Source organism: Barbus barbus (assembly GCF_936440315.1).
Source record: "Barbus barbus genome assembly, chromosome: 21".
Lineage (NCBI taxonomy): Eukaryota > Metazoa > Chordata > Actinopteri > Cypriniformes > Cyprinidae > Barbus > Barbus barbus.
The window spans coordinates 28,204,703-28,221,525 of NC_136749.1; the positions used below are offsets into that span (position 1 = coordinate 28,204,703).

The following is a 16,823-nucleotide window of genomic DNA, read 5'->3' on the forward strand; positions in this document are numbered from 1 at the left end:
GCAAAAATTATTTGCTGGACTGAAAGAGTCATTCAGTTGCTAAAAATAAATAAACAGAGCACATGCACTTCATGCTTTAATTTAAAAATGCAACTGAAGCACAAATCAATTATTTTTTCATTGTGTATTTGAACAATGCAGAGCACAAAGCATTCTCGCGACCTGTCCTTCTGTTAAGAGCGCGGACGCTCCGAGGTCAATTAGCTGTAGTCTCCGCTATCGGCTGGGGGAAGAGAATGTCTCTCAGAAGGGCTCTGGGACAGATAATCAATGAGTGCTCCTGTCACCCACTGCTATCTGCACAGCACAATCGGAAGCTTTAAGGACCAGAATAACTTTCTTTTTCTCTAAGCTGATTGCAGTGAAACCGCCACACAAATCCCAGCCCCTCTCTTACCTATGGCTTTATCCTGCCCGGGCCTGAGACATCTGCATGACTCCAGGGTCCAACGGACCAACACTCCTGTCGCCCTGGGAAATGAAGAGCAGAGACAAGTATCTCCAATCAGCCCCATCCATCTATCAGCTCCAGATCAACTCAAAGTCAAGCTCAGACAGTTCCTACTTTTAAGATGATAGGCACGATAAGGCTCTGTCGGCTCAGTCTGTGCTCCTCCTGAGGCTAGGGAGATCCTGCTCAGCATTATTATTAAAAATAAAGGTTCAAAAAAAGAATTTAGAACCTATGCCATACAGAATCATTTAATAGTAGGTTCCATGTGTTTAATTTTTAGTGACTATTTATATACAGTACATATACACACTATTTTTCGAAGGTTTGGTGTTTTGTAATGTTTTTCATGAAGCCTCATCTGCTCACCAAGGCTGCATTTATTTGATCAAGAATGCAGTAAAAACAACTTAATATAAGTGTTTTCTTTCTGAATTGATTGTGTATTGTAATGTATATCTTTGATGCAAAGCTGTTTTGTTTTTGTTTGTTTTTCCTGTTTTTTGTTTTTCAAATACGATCAGTTTGACCAGGGATGACCTGCTGAACATTCGGCAGAACACACGTTTTGCTGGACATTGTAGTTGGCGGAGCCGTAGCTCTGGTCAAACGCTACAGGAGGCGTAGGCGGGGGAAGAGAGCCGGAGTGCTCGTGAAGCTTCGTCAGCGTGGATTTCGAATGGCGTTGCCTAGCTTCCATCTGGCGAATCTCCGCTCTCTACCCAATAAAACGGATGAACTCTTTCTGCTCTCCCGGACAAACAAGGATTTTTCTAACTCTGCTGCCCTGTGTTTCACGGAAACCTGGCTAAATGGCGACATACCAGACAGCACGATTCATCTGCCATAATTACCAGCTGATCAGAGCAGATCGGGACGCGGAATCAACGGGGAAATCGCGTGGTGGCGGGACGTGCTTTTACATCAATGAGAGGTGGTGTACAGATATAACTGTTAAAGAAGATGTGCTGTTTAGATCTAGAAACGCTCTTCATTAACTGCAAGCCGTTCTATTCGCCGCGGGAGTTCTGCTCGTTCATTGTCGTGAGTGTCTACATTCCACCGCAAGCGCACGTGAGCACAGCTTTACAGAAACTCGCTGATCTGATCACAGACACAGAACAACAACACCCAGACTCTGTTTTAATCATTCTCGGGGACTTTAATAAAGCAAATCTCTCCCGTGAACTGCCAAAATACAGACAGCACATCACATGTCCCACCAGAGACAGTAATATATTGGATCACTGATACACAACAATAAAGGACGCATATCACTCGGTTCCACGAGCAGCTTTAGGACTCTCTGATCACTGTTTGGTTCATCTTATTCCGACTTACAGGCAGAAACTTAAATCTGCAAAGCCTGTATTAAGAACTGTTAAAAGATGGACTAATGAAACAGAGCGGGATCTACAAGCCTGTTTCTCTCTCACTGATTGGTCTGTTTTTGAAGCTGCTGCTACCGATCTGGACGAGCGCACAGAGACTGTAACATCTTATATCAGTTTCTGTGAGGATATGTGCATTCCTACCAGGACTCATTTAAACTACAACAATGACAAACCATGGTTCACTGCAAAACTCAGACAGCTCCGTCAGGCCAAAGAAGATGCTTACAGAAAGGAGGATGAAGTCTTGTATAAACAGGCCAAATACACACTGGAAAAGGAGATCAGAGTGGAAAAGAGGAATTATTCTGACAAGCTAATGAACAAATTCTCTTCCAGTGATTCTGCTTCAGTGTGGAAAGGAATGAAGGATATCACCAGTTACAAGACACCATCCCCCAGCACTCTGGAGAATCAACACCTGGCAGATGACTTGAACAAGTTTTAATGTCGTTTTGAAAAATCACCCCACACCCACCCTGAACACCTCTCCACACACCCATTAACACCTCCAACAACCCTCCTCTCCCCCACACCTACAATTCAAATCAGCGAAGAAGATGTGTGCCAGGTCTTCAGAAAGAACAAAAGAAGGAAAGCACCAGGCCCAGGCGGTGTGTCACCAGCCTGTCTGAAAATCTGTGCTGACCAACTGGCCCCCATCTTCACACAGATCACTGGAGCTGTGTGAAGTCCCCTCATGCTTCAAACGCTCCACCATCATCCCCGTCCCAAAGAAACCTAAAATTACTGTTGAGAGGGCCTGTTCCAGAGACAGCCATGCATGCCCATGCCATGACACCACCTCCACCATGCTTTACAGATGAGGCTGTATGCTTGGGATCATTGCAGTTCCCTTTTTTTTCTCCACATTTTTGCTTTCCCATCACTTAGATAAAGGTTCATCTTTGTCTCATCGGTCCATAAACACAGTTCCAAAACTCTTCTGGCTCAACTTTGTGCTTTTTTGCAAACTCTGATCTTGTCTTTCTATTTGTGGTGCTGGTCAGAGGTTTGCATCTTGCTGTGTAGCATCTGTAATTCTGTGTCAAAGTCTCCTGAGGACAGTAGATTGTCAGAGCAGCACCCCAGCTTTCTGGAAGTTGTTGGTGATTTTACAGACAGATCTTTTAGGGTTCATTTTCACAGCTTTTATGATTTGTCTGTCATCAACTACTGTTGTTTTCTCAGCTGATCAGGTCGTTGTTGATTGCTGGTGTCACTGGTGGTTTCCAAACTCTTGATTTCTCCATGCCCTTTGTTTTTGCTAGCGCTCTAACTGACTTCCTCTTTTCTTTTAGCATCCAAATTGCTTGCTTTTCTCTCAAAGTCAGCTCCCTCGTCTTCATCCTGGTTTGTGTGCGTCATCATCGAATGCAAGATTCAGAATGCAGAAGTAATGGATATAACAGATACGACACATTCCCTGCTTTTAATATCTGAAGAATTAATGCAACAGGACACAGCTGATCACTTAGAAAGACCTGTGAGGCAACTGCTCCAATACTTATGCTCACATCAGATAGAGATGAAACTCTAAAAGTGCTGAACTTCTTAGCTGGTAAAACATGTATGTGTTGAATCACCCAATAATAAAATGTGACATTCTGTAGTTTTGTCTCATATTCATCTTTTAATCATATTTGTAAAAGTCTTGACTCCACAGCCAACAGAGCAATTTTGTCTTTACTGTTCCAATACTTTTGGAGGGCACTGTATATATAGATTTTTAATTATAAATTCATAATTTTAATTTTGCATCTAGTAATTTTAACATCATAAATGTCTTTACTGCACACACACACACACACACACACACACATACACATACATATACATAACACATACACATACACATACACATATATATATATATATAAATGTGTGTATATACATATAGATTTTTAATAATAAATTAATTATTTTAATTATCTTTTATTAATTTATATACATATACATACAGTATATAATTAAATATATAAAGTATATAATTAATCTTTAAATAATTTTATTTTAATCTCTAATTAACCATATCCAACTCCAATAATATATTGTACAGAGTAAAATCTTATACAGTTAAAATGGTATTTAGAAGGGTTCTTTGCTGAACTTAATGTGCTCCAAAGAACCACTGAAGAACTTTCATTTGTAAGAGTGTCTGTGCAGAAATCAAGCCGAACTACTGAAGGAATCTTCAGCCCGTTAGTTTCAGAGAGGCTTGTGTCAGGACTGGATTAGCTGACCTTGCAGGTTTGGATCTCTAGGGACTTGGCGCAAACTCCTCTGGGTGTAAAAGTCTCTCTTAATTCATCTTAAATCCCGCTGACAACCAAACTTGGAACAAATGTGGAAAGCCGACACTTCCAGACTTTTGCAGAGGAAATGAAGTTGAACTTGAGGTGAAACAAACACAATAGTCAGCGCTCGTGTCAATGAGAAGAAATTGGCATGAACGGCTGTAAAAAGTCTGATGTTTGCTCGTCTGTTTGATAAGAAATGAGTTTCTAGCGGTAAACACACCCTGAATTAATTGCAAAGGGGAAAAGCTTTTTGACTAATACAAAATTCATTTGCAAGTTTATAATTACTACACATGGCGACAAATCTTTCCATTTGCACAATATAATTTCAGTAATGTCACTGGAGACTAATGATGCTAATTTATGGACTACATTAAGATATTTAACAGACTAAGGGGACAAAAAGCCTCAAATACTGCTTTGTGTCTTTCAATGCAAGGGTTTGGAAATAAAGACAAAGCCTTAAAATGTGTACTGACCAGCAAAAGGTCACAAAAACACCTGTAATTTGCCAGACTAGTCCATTAAGATCAAAGTAAAGATGATTTTATATTAAAAACGCAGTTCATGACATTTTTATTAGCAATTTACAGCTAATGGGCCTTTTGCTAATGGCCCCAGGAATATTAGTCACACATATTTCTCATGAGTGATTAAAAACAAACATTAGTGTTGTGTGGGTGACGCTTAAATGTACGTTTTATTCGTGCACGTGACGAGCATTCGACGGGAGTTTCACCGAGGGCTTCAGGATCTCCCCCGCAGGACGGACTCAGAAACACGCACAGACACGTGCATTAATTATTGAGAGCCACGAGACCCTGTCTGGGTCTGATAAATGTGTGTTTGAAGTTCCACCGCGCTCTCCAAGCCATTTAGCAAGAGTAAAGAGCACTATCGTCTAAGTTATCATCTACTTTATCTCCTGAATGAGTTATCCGTCTGTCTCTGAACACAAACCTGATCTTCTTTATATTGAAGATGCCCTCGACGCACTGCAGGGTGAAGATATTAGCTCGAACATCAGTCTAGTGGTTAGGTTTGCATGAATTTGGAAACAAAACATCCTCATTTCATTAAGAAAAGAATCAGCATATTTCCTCCCGTTCCTCTATCTGACTTTGTAATATTCGGCCCTGGCAGCAGGTCTTATACTGAGCCTCGTAAAGAGACTTTTCCTCCACAACTGGCCCTATAAACTTTAAGATCTCTATCTTAAATTGTTATTCGGAGCACTTAAAAGAAACCCTAGCATGTGGCAAGAATGAAACCCTTTGATGCAGCGATTTTTAATTATTTATTTCTATTAAGCACTCTCCAGTCTCCTTGTATCGCAAGACTATAAAGACAAGCGTCTGGCATTGCTTATATCAGAAGTAAATCTAAGTGCTTTATATGTGAGATAAGCTGTGCTGCGTAATTTAGATACAACGGCTCATCTAATCAATGCACTAACTGATAGGGGCCTAGTAGATACACACTCACACACACACACACACACACACACACACACATACATTATTTATTACTATTATTACCTAATCGTTTTATTAGGTTATTAGTTTGTTCATCACAATTAATTGCAGAAACCTGTCTGATTGATTAATTATTTTATGCGATTCATTTTTAATTACTAGTTAATTAAATATTTATTTTTATTCAATCAAGTCCTAATATATACACATTCATAATGATAATCACAATGTAAATATGTTGATATTATATATTATTAATAACGTTTATAAAATATATTTTAATCTATAAAATCGAAAAATTAAAACGTTAATTGTCTCACACTTGACTTTTTTCTCAAAATAGTGAGTTTACATCTTACAATTTTGACATTTTTATGAACTTGCAATTGTAAGAAAATTATATATATACACACACACACATATATATACATTTTCTAACAGTTGCGAGTAACTCATTTATCATTTATATTATTATTTTTAAAATTATATTTATATTATTATTCATTTTGAATGTTTCAAATCATTGTTGTAGAATTTAAGTATGAAAAGGTACCACCGAAACCGTGGTTACTGTGGTTTTTAGGATCAGAAGACTGCTCCTTTGATGGCTAAAAGCAGTAGGCTGCACATTAAGTTTAGGAAGAGAACCATAGAGACATCCAGAAATGCTTCACCTATATGGTGCAAAACACAAGAGGTAACCAGATAAATACAGTACTGCATATATTTGGCTATTAGCATTTCCAGCGTCCATTTTTGACTACATTTCATGTCAAATCTACATGTGAATGAGATTTAGGACTACATCGATAAATACCGCAGTGAAATGTCAGCAGTGCCCTCATCTGACCCTGAAACAGGACTCCATTGGTGTAAAACTGTCCTGCCTCCATCAGCAAACTGTTCGCGCGTTATTGGAATTGTACTGGACTAAAATAAATGCCTCCATTTTGAGCAAAATTAGATTTTTTTTTCTCAAATCCATTTTTCACTTGAGCACAGAGCCGCTGATGGCTTACTTCTGAGTTGCTCCCATGGTGGAGAAGAAAATAACAGTTGCCAATCAGTTGCCACTACAGAAATACCTGTGCTATGAAATACGTCTTTAACACAAGTAAAAGCTGCAGCACTGCAGTGTACGTACACCGCTGATCTTCTGCTGTACCTGAGCTGCAATTCAAGCATTTGGAGAATGGGATGAGGCCATTATTTTTAATTAGATTTCTTTTTTTTCCAGAATTGAATGCAGAAGTTGCTCTTTGGTTATGTAAAAATTCAATAGGCAAGGCAGATGGATTATAGCTGAGGAGCTTCACTGATCAACTGTGATGCACTTTCTATCTAATAGGAGAAACAAAAGCAAATAATCATATTTGAAAGTTTTTCCGTTTTAATTTACTTCAGAGAAACATGACTGCTGGCTCCAATGCGCTACTGCTCTCTGCTGGAGGAACATAATATTGCAGCCCTCTAACATGCCTGTTTTAGTTTAAAATGCATTGGATATCATTGCATTACATAACACATCAACAAAGCAAGTGACATTTATTTTAAAGAAATGTAGTTTACAACTAGTATTTTGCCACTTTACTCAATATTTGTGTATGTTAAGTATTTTAGTCTCGTGCAGCATTTGTCTGCAGATGACACTTGCTTTTACTTTTTATTTAATGCAATGAAATACAGTTGTATGCATTAGTACCAGTTCAATCAAACTGTTTTGTTCAATAAGAAGTCTTGAATAAAAATAAAAAAAATAAAAAAAGTATATGGAAACTACATTTTATCTTTTATCAAAAAAATAAAAAATAAATTCAGTTCACGTTTTTAGGTAACCATACATATTTAAATTCACATTTTATATTGAATTCACTTTAACGTAAACACTGGAACCATCCATCCATCAAAACTGAAAAGATTCAAAACTATTGAAAATATTTCTCTATTTCATACTCACTAGAGCAAAAATGAGATTCACCGTCACGCCATCATCACATAAAAAGCAATTTCAAAGCAAACAAACGTCCGCCCTGGATAAAAGTATGGTTTGACTCATGAGGCTTTACTGAAACAATCATGAATCAGAGACACTCTGTGGACAAAATGTAAAACAACCCCACAAATCTCATTACTGCAATGCAATGTAATGCAAAAAATAAAAAAATAAAAAAAAATATATATATACAGTATATATTTATATATATATATATATATTATTGTATTAATATCTTAATGCATTAATACATTATTATATTATTAAATTAATACATTAGAGTAGTGTCTATTGTAAAGTCTTTATTATAAATTATAAGCTATACTGACTTAAATAAATATGAATAAAAAATATTTTACTTTTTGTATGGTAATTATGATAGGAATCCCCCCCACCCCCCACCCCCCCAAAAAACTACATTTACTATTAAATATGCATCTAATAATCTGATAAACGAATGTTTTCTTATGTATCTATAGAATCAGTAGATTCAAAATTTTATGTCAGTATTATTTCCTGAAAAACATGTTGTGGAAATTTAAATGATGCAAATGTTTAGTACAAAATTCAGGACAAAAAGTGTCACTGCGTCTCCACAAATTGCATTACTGCAATGCAAAATTTAATTATGTTTATTACAAAAAAATATGAAATTAATAAAACAAAGTAATTTCTATCGTAGTGTCTTTAAGTTATGCTGATTAAAATAATTATTATGTCATATATAATGTTAAAATATAGAGTAACTTGTAAAAAAAAAAAAGGAAATTTACAGGAAATTTTAACTTGTCATAAAAATAATGTCCAAGTAATTTAGGCAAAAATATACTACATTTTGTGCAAAATGAACTGTCTAATTATATGTAATTGGGGGGTGGATTGTGACCTGATCATGTTGACATGGGATTGTGAATAAATTACATTTAAATTACATTCAGTTAAATTACGGTTAACTATTGGCAGGATTTCAGAAAGGCTGCATTACCTACAAAATGCTTTGGAAGCTGAACGCTTGACATGATTGGCTGGCAGAAAGTGCCTCAAACTCCTCTGATTGGCTAAACACTAATGTCGCACCATCAGGTTGTTTTGTGAGCTTTACAGAGTGCCGTTCTGTCACATAGACATCTGTGATTTCTCAGGACGCCTCTTTCACTGATATCTGTCAGACAGTAGGGACATTTTCAGCGAGCCGATCCATAAAAACTCCCTTACAGCACTTTTATGTTGGAGTTGTTCAGAGGGGAAAAAAGAAGCATTATCTCATAAAATCAAGTAACAGTGACAGCGGTGACAGATTCAGTCCTCCCGAGAGACAACAGAGCAAAGTCTCCCTACTAAGAATCTTTCATTTCTCTTTCCAAAGAGCCACATTAGCATCAGAGTCTGCTTTCATCCTTCAGGCGTAGAAACAGCATCACACTGGTGTAAGAGTCTCTAGAACGATCTCTTGCATTTCAAGCTTTTGTCATCGCAGAATCAAAGCATCCCACCAGGAATGTGCACCATTCAAAATTAAATTGCATATAACTTTTAGAATATAATTTTTTTTTTTTTTTTAAGGAAGTAGAATTAAAATGGAATGAATGTAAGGACATTTAAGTTCTGTCTAATGTCAAAAATATCTCAAAATTAAATATTTAAAAAAATAATATATTTTATTTATTAAATGTATATATTTAATGCACAAATTAATATTATTATCATTATTATAGATGTTTGGCTCATATTTGAAGACTTTAAATTTGAACTTTCAGATAACTGAAATGCTTTTTTATGTATTTATATATCAAATCAATAATTTAAATTTTTTTTTACATGAATATTTATATTATATTAAGTTATCAGAAAATGAGATATTAAAGTGAATTAATTGTTTAAAGTAAACTAAATGTAGTATCGTTTTTTATATATACATAAGTATATAGTTCAGCTAGTTCAAAACTAATAAAAATTGCACCTGCATGTGAGTGATGAATTGCTTTGAACTGGATTTCAATAAACTGCTTTTCCTGTGATTTCAATTAAACATCCTGTAGCCGATTCAGATTCACACTCATGAATTTAAAATGAAGTGATTTCTTTAGATGGCGTGTGTGCTGCTGATCTCTGGCCTGCCGTCCTCACCTCAGCGAGCAGATGTCACATCAGTCTGACAGTGCTGTCATCGCAGAGCAGACGGCTGTGTAACACACCGACATGGGACGGGACAGACCTTCTGAGAGCCTAATGACTCAAACACGCTGCTAAACCTGCAATATGAAGGCAAGCACAAGAGGAATCAGACACTGACAGTGTAAGAGCGCCACCTTGTGATCACATTTCAAGTTGAATCCCTGTGGGCTACTACACAAGTAATTCCTGTCATACTCATCTGATGTTGCATGTATCACATATAATATTTTTGTATATTTTTTGGTGCTTTTAAATAAATAAAAAAATGTAGCATGATATTAGCATGGGTTTATAGACATGTGACAATGCTGTTACTGTAAACTAAAACTAAAATAAAAAAACATTTTCAGTAATTTAAAAAAGGCTGAAATACAATAAAATATGAATGTCAGATGGAAAACCCACATTTACAAAATGCAAACAAAAATTAGATCTGTTCTTGGCAGCTACATAGATTAAGTTTACTACAACCCGAATTCCAGAAATGTTGAGACGTTTTTTAAATTTGAATAAAATGATAACTAAAAGACTTTCAAATCACATAAGCCAATATTTTATTCACAATAGAACATAGATAATATAACAAATGTTTAAGCTGAGAAATTTTACAATTTAATGCACAAAATGAGTTCGTTTGAAATTTGATGCCTGCTACAGGTCTTAAAATAGTTGGGACGGGGGGGGGGGGGGGCATGTTTACCGTGGTGTAGCATCTCCTCTTGTTTTCAAAACAGTTTGAAGACATCTGGGAATCGAGGTTATGAGTTTCTGGAGTTTTGGTGTTGGAATTTGGTCCCATTCTTGCCTGATATTCGTTTCCAGCTGCTGAAGAGTTTGTGATCGTCTTTGACGTTTTTTTTGTTGTTGTTGTTTAATGATGCGCCAAATGTTCTCTATAGGTGAAAGATCTGGACTGCAGGCAGGCCAATTCAGCACCTGGACTCTTCTACTATGAAGCCAAGCTGTTGTAATAGCTGCAGTATGTGGATTTGCATTGTCCTGCTGAAATAGACGTCATCTGGAGGGGAGCATATGTTGCTCTAAAACCTTTCAGCATCCATAGTGCCTTACAAAACATGCAAGCTGTCCATACCGTATGCACTTATGCACCCCCATACCATCAGAGATGCTGGCTTTTGAGCTGAATGCTGATGACACGCTGGAAGGTCTTCCTCTTCTTTGTCCACAGGACAAGACGGCGCTTCTGGACCATGTTCACAAATGGCTTCCTTTTAGCATGATAGAGCTTTAGTTGGCATCTGCAGATGGCACGGCGGATTGTGTTTACTGACAGTGGTTTCTGGAAGTATTCCTGGGCCCATTTAGTAATGTCAATGACAGAATCATGCCCATGAGTGATGCAGTGTTGTCTGAGGCCTGAAGACCATGGTCATCCAACAAAGGTCTTTGACCTTGTCCCTTACGCACAGAGATTTCTCCAGTGTCTCTGAATCTTTTGATGATGTTATGCACTGTAGGTGATGAGATTTGCAAAGCCTTTGCAATTTGACATTGAGGAACGTTGTTTTTAAAGTATTCCACAATCTTTTTGCGCCACACTCTTTCACAGATTGGAGAGCCTCTGCCCATCTTTACTTCTGAGAGACTCTGCCTCTCTAAGAAATCCCTTTTATAGCTATTCATGTTACAGACCTGATGTCAATTAACTTGCTTCCCAGCTGAATCTTTTCAAAATTTCTTGCTTTTTCAGCCCTTTACTGCCCCCGTGCCAACTTTTTTGAGACCTGTAGCAGGCATCAAATTTGAAATCAGCTCATTTAGTGGATAAACGTGTAGAATTTCTCAGTTTAAACATTTGTTATGTTCTCTATGTTCTATTGTGAATAAAATATTGGTTCATGTGATTTGAAAGTCATGTAGTTTTAATTTTATTCAAATAATAAAAAAAAAAAATTCCGAAAAAAACATTTCCGGAATTCAGGTTGTACAAACTACTAAAACTGAAATTAAAATAAATTACAGATATATAGAAATCTAAAAGTAAAAAACAATAAATTACTTAAACTTAATCTAAATTTAAATTGAAAACTCAAAAATATTAATTTAATTTTAATTTAATTTATAATATTAATAAAAAGTATAATAGCATAAATAACATTGACTTATACCATGGTAATACCATGACAGTAGGACAGGGTAACACAATGTTTTGTTTTTTGTCTTTCTAGAAATGTATAATGGCATTAAATTTTGGGCATATTTACACTTTTTTTTTCTTAAAAAAAAAAAAAGGTTTTCAGTAATTAAAAAATAAAGCTGAATTAAAATAAAATATGAATGCTAGAAGAAAAAAAAAAATAAAGAAATGTTTGTTTTATAATAAATATATATTTTTTTAATTAATTCACAAATTAAGAAATACAATAATAGGATATAAAAACACAAACCATGTACCATGGTAATACCATGTTTTTGTGGAAGTGTACCATGATGATGGTATCTTTGAATATATTAACACCATATATTTTAGTTTAAATTAAAACTATTCAAATTATTTTCAGCAATTGAAATAAAGCTGAAATACAAATTGTTAAATTGAAAACATAAATAAAAAAAGAAAATGTTGTCTTGGCAACTAACTAAAATATGTTTAAATTAAATTATTGAATAATTAAATCAAATAAAAAAGTAATAAATTACTAAAATTTTAAATCTAAATTTAAAATAAAATAAAAAAATATATAAAAACAAAAGCTAATTAAGAATATTAAGAAACCCTATAATAGTATATAACAATACTGATGTACCATGATGACAAAACACAGTAATGTCATGTTTTTTTAGGAGTGCACCACAAAAGCATTTATTTTTGGACATATTTAAAACTTTTTTTTTCTCAACACATACTATTTATTGTAAAATGTATTGCACTATTCATTGCACATTGGTGTCTTTTATAATACCACTGTTGCTATTGTTTTATAAAACCAAACATTAGCTCAGACCTAAAATCACTGTAATGACCAGCCTATGCTTTATTGCATACTTATTTCCATGATGATTTCTCATTAGGTATTACTTGTGTTTCCAGACACACTGACTCCATCAGAGCAGGTAAACGCATCCGTGCCTCTGCATACCTCACAAAACCATGCAAGATTATTGTAAAACTCATTTACGCACTCTTTATGGCTTTGTTCAGTCATTACACAAAGTAAACATTTATGTTTTTGCACCGTAAAGTCACTGTATTGTGAAAGGCAGGCATTTTGCTTTGTCCGTAGGGTCTGGAACAATCTCAAATGCGCACATTACCCACAAAATGCCTCAGGAGACTTCCTTAATACAGGTCCCTTTGTACATGACTGAACGCATAAGCCCCATGAAATTCGCTCTCCGGTATTTTTAATAGAAACATGGGCGTTCTTATTTTGGCAGAGGTTTATAGCTGGGGTTGCCTGTTAAAATAAATATCAAGCTTCTTGCATGGCTTTGTTCGAGAGAAATAAAAGATATCCATTCATTGCTGTCTGCTTTGTTTGTCATTTCCATACATTCGCTAATAAAGTTTACAGAAGCAGAGATGCATTTGTGTGTAGGTAACCCGTGCATTTGCACAGCTAACGCAGAAAAGGCTGATGTTTAATGGCCCTCTGGGAATTCATCCGTAAAAGCCACTGCTAATTCACACTGCCAGAGTTCAGTCTGTCGTGTTCTCAGTCTGAAACCTTCCTCAGCAAGACCTGTCTAATAAAGCCAGTGCTGTAACACATCTCACAGCTTGGCGGGTGGCATTGAGTCAATGATGGAAGTAAACAGGCCGTTGAGTTTCACTTACTGTCACTTAGCGAATGTTAAAGGAACAGAGGATTCAAAATGAAAACACAACTCACCATCTTTTCTGTGATCCGAACGTGAATGTTCTTCCTTTGAACACAAGAGGATATATTTACAGAATGTCGATCTTCTGTTTTTCTTGAAATGCATATGGTCACCTGTCAAGGACTAAACAAATCAATAAAGTCTCATAAATGCAGTCTATGATTCATTTTTCATGCTGAAGTCATACGATAACAGACAACAGACTGAAATGTCAGCTGTTATTCACATTATTCTGCAACTCTTTTTGTGTGTGTGTATATATATATATATGTATATATGTGGACGGACAGATAGATAGATTTTTTTAATTTTTATGAATTTTACTCCTATATATTCCAATGACATACAGTAGAGATTGTACACACTTGACTGGATTTGTTTCTCATATGATTATGATTCCAGAAACACCATGCTCAAATGGCATCTGCTTAAATGTTTGATATTATGTAGATACATAAATAATGCCTACATATTGTTTAAAAATTCTAAGCATTTTTTTTTTCAATGGATGATCGGTCAGTGAACGGCAAGTGTCCAGCATACATGAAAATGGCATCAATATTGTAAGGCAAAAATCAAAGGGACGGATACTCGGACAAAATTAAAACATGTCATGGCAACATAAATCTAGGGGTAGGATAAGTAAACAAATATGTGTTGTTTCTTTATTTAAATGAACAATGTACCCCAAAATGGCTACATCACTGCAGCAAGGTTTTGTACAGTTTTACACTCTTAAAAATACATGAGTTTTCACAGCAATGCCATAGAAGAACCATTTCAGATTCCCCAAAAACCCTCAAGTGAACAGTTCATAAAAGAACCATTTTTTCTTGTGTTAAAAATCTAGAACCTTTTTTCCACAATAAGAACCATTTGTGCAATAGAAAGGTTTCTCGTGGAACTATCGGCACCAATAAAGAACCTGTGCAAGTTTTTGGGGTGTATATAAGACAAGCTGGATGAGTGAGTGGACTGAAGGACTGAAGGAAGGGGGAGAATGAGGGGAGTCACTGCGGCTGGCGTTTACACCCTCCATTAGCATGACAAAGGCACTCAGCACAGAGTGTGGCCCTGACCTTCAGCCCTGACAGGGTGTGAGAGAGGAAGTGCTCAGACCGAAACCTCCTCCATTCTCATAGACGCACGGGTCCCCGGCTGCCCTTCGCCGCCTGCCTGCCATATTATCATGCTGATCCGATGGACGCCCCAGAGCAATACAAAGCCACGGAGCAACAGAGCGAGACCCAATTTCATCATTCAACAGGCCTCAAGTGGCTAGAGCGATGAAAAGCACACTGTAAATACAGTAATTTCACAAGCGGCAGGTCATTATTATGCAATCGTCTGGAAATCCAGGCGTTTGAAATTGATTTACTCTCAGTACAGCAAAATGAATCCTACCAAGAGAAAATTACAGGCATTTGCTCAATTTTACTCACAGGCTATCAGATCAAGATTTTTTAAAGAGATTTTTCATAGTGGAATCACATTCAAAGTCATTTTTTGATTTTTATTTTAAACAAACGTTATGACTCGGAATAAACAAATGTTCATTGTAATGTACATACCATTCAGTCTCATCGCTATTTGTTTTCCTCTCAGGTCGCTTTTTTTCAGCTTTCACTTGAGCTTGTAAAACCCTGCAAAGACAAAGAGACTCTGAGCCAAAACCCCACCAATGAAATGAAATGGACAGATTAAGTGACATAAAACAAGTGACAGGAATGAAAATGTGTTGGTGATCATTGTGTCTTTTTCATAGTAAATCCTCATCATTAGTGAAATTACACCCCACAGCATCAGCCTAATGGAGACATTTAAATGCAGACTTATCATAGTACAATAATAATACAATGAAACCTCTAATTCAACCCCTAATTTATTTATTTTAATTGGTAATTTTAAATAAATTATAATGTATTATTGTTGTTTCTGTTGAAATTATAAATGTGTATGAATACTTAAATGTGATATTAATAACAATATTAAAAACAAAACAGCAGAAAGTGTAATGTTGTCCTGTAAATATATATTTATATTTATTATAGGTATTTATATGTAAATATGCACTGCCCTCCAAAAGTTTGTAAACACCCCTGGCAAAGTGTGGTTTTGGACGATATCAGCATAAATCCTTATCATTTTCTGGTGTAAATACATTAAAGTAACTTGACATTTTGGTGTTCCATAGTATGGAACACCATACTAATACTGTGTTTGACCCCCTTTCGCCTTCAGAACTGCCTTAGTTCTACGTGGCATTGATTCAACAAGGTGCTGAAAGCATTCTTTAGAAATGTTGGCCCATATTGATAGGATAGCATCTTGCAGTTGATGGAGATTTGTGGGATGCACATCAAGGGCACGAAGCTCCTGTTCCACCACATCCCAAAGATGCTCTATTGGGTTGAGATCTGGTGACTGTGGGGGCCATTTTAGTACAGTGAACTCATTGTCATGTTCAAGAAACCAATTTGAAATGATTCGAGCTTTGTGACATGGTGCATTATCCTGCTGGAAGTAGCCATCAGAGGATGGGTACATGGTGGTCATAAAGGGATGGACATGGTCAGAAACAATGCTCAGGTAGGCCGTGGCATTTAAACGATGCCCAATTGGCACTAAGGGGCCTAAAGTGTGCCAAGAAAACATCCCCCACACCATTACACCACCACCACCAGCCTGCACAGTGGTAACAAGGCATGATGGATCCATGTTCTCATTCTGTTTACGCCAAATTCTGACTCTACCATCTGAATGTCTCAACAGAAATCGAGACTCATCAGACCAGGCAACATTTTTCCAGTCTTCAACCGTCCAGTTTTGGTGAGCTCGTGCAAATTGTAGCCTCTTTTTCCTATTTGTAGTGGAGATGAGTGGTACCCGGTGGGGTCTTCTGCTGTTGTAGCCCATCCGCCTCAAGGTTGTGCGTGTTGTGGCTTCACAAATGCTTTGCTGCATACCTCGGTTGTAACGAGTGGTTATTTCAGTCAAAGTTGCTCTTCTATCAGCTTGAATCAGTCGGCCCATTCTCCTCTGACCTCTAGCATCAACAAGGCATTTTCGCCCACAGGACTGCCGCATACTGGATGTTTTTCCCTTTTCACACCATTCTTTGTAAACCCTAGAAATGGTTGTGCGTGAAAATCCCAGTAACTGAGCAGATTGTGAAATACTCAGACCGGCCCGTCT

The 16,823-nt window shown here is 36.5% G+C and overlaps 1 protein-coding gene across 1 annotated transcript in view; it reads right to left on the reverse strand.

The window, feature by feature from the left end:
* Positions 1-9,749, reverse strand: part of LOC306887703 (zinc finger protein 385D-like) — a 107,112-nt gene extending 97,363 nt beyond the window's left edge. Inside the window, exon 1 of the mRNA XM_079445668.1 lies at positions 9,738-9,749. The gene's annotated coding sequence lies outside the window, so the exon portion shown is untranslated. The remainder of the gene's footprint in view (positions 1-9,737) is intronic.
* Between the last annotated feature and the right edge of the window lie 7,074 nt (positions 9,750-16,823).